General features: G+C 44.3%; 1 protein-coding gene across 1 annotated transcript in view; it reads left to right on the top strand.

Annotated features, from left to right (window-relative positions):
- The first annotated feature begins 582 nt into the window (after positions 1-582).
- Positions 583-833, top strand: part of Pkhd1 (PKHD1 ciliary IPT domain containing fibrocystin/polyductin) — a 490,001-nt gene continuing 489,750 nt past the window's right edge. Inside the window, exon 1 of the mRNA XM_087568149.1 lies at positions 583-739. The gene's annotated coding sequence lies outside the window, so the exon portion shown is untranslated. The remainder of the gene's footprint in view (positions 740-833) is intronic.

Below are 833 nucleotides of genomic sequence, written 5' to 3'. Positions count from 1 at the left end.
TTGCACTCAAGTTTTGATGACTGTGAACTGTATGTTGCCGACATGGGAACTTAGTTCTCTCTTAGAATACATCAACCTTAGAGTCCTAGTAGGAAATGGAAGGCATATTTGAGATAAAATTTATTGAAGTGATTATTTCTAGAAGGGGTAGCGATGATTTAGAAAAGGCATTGGGGGGGGGGTGGTATAAATACTCGCAAGCTAGCAATAGTATGAGCTGTTAGTAGCCTTGGCCTGAAGATGCAAACAGAGGAAACATATCTGAGCCTGCAGAAAGAGCAAGCACATCTACCCTGTGACCTTGGAAACCCAGGCTGTGCCCTATTTGTGAAACCAATAAGACATCAGTAAGACCACCATTAATAAGAGCCCAAAGCACAGGGCACAGAAGCAGGCACAGACCGCTTGTGAAGCATGTAATCTTCCTCACTTTTTTTTTTTTTTTTTGTAATTCTTGTCTGAGACACATACAGTAAGTGGAGAAAAATGTAAGCAGTCCTTTGGGTCTCTAAGTGGCTCACGTTAATTATTAAACTTGCCCTGTGGTCATTTTTGAACTTTTACTCTGGTGCACGTTTGGCCAGGCCAGAAACGAGTTAGGTGAGTTACACTCCAATATGAAGCGAGCTACCTGCATGGTAGCTAGCTAGCTGCAGGCTGGCCCATCACCAGATAACGCGGCGTCATTTTGAAGGGACCGGTTTCTCTCATTTGAAGCACAAAGCGGACACAGCATCAGGTACTGTTTGATTCAGGAAAGACTTCCGTTTCTAACGCTGGCTCTCCCGCGGTCGTTAAGCAATAAGAACTGTCTTTCAGGCTCCCAGAAGAGG

The sequence above is a fragment of the Rattus norvegicus genome, chromosome 9 (assembly GCF_021556685.1).
Source record: "Rattus norvegicus strain SHRSP/BbbUtx chromosome 9, alternate assembly SHRSP_T2T, whole genome shotgun sequence".
Classification (NCBI taxonomy): Eukaryota; Metazoa; Chordata; class Mammalia; order Rodentia; family Muridae; genus Rattus; species Rattus norvegicus.
Note: the sequence above shows the minus strand (reverse complement) of the source record. Positions and strands in the feature narration are given on the sequence as shown.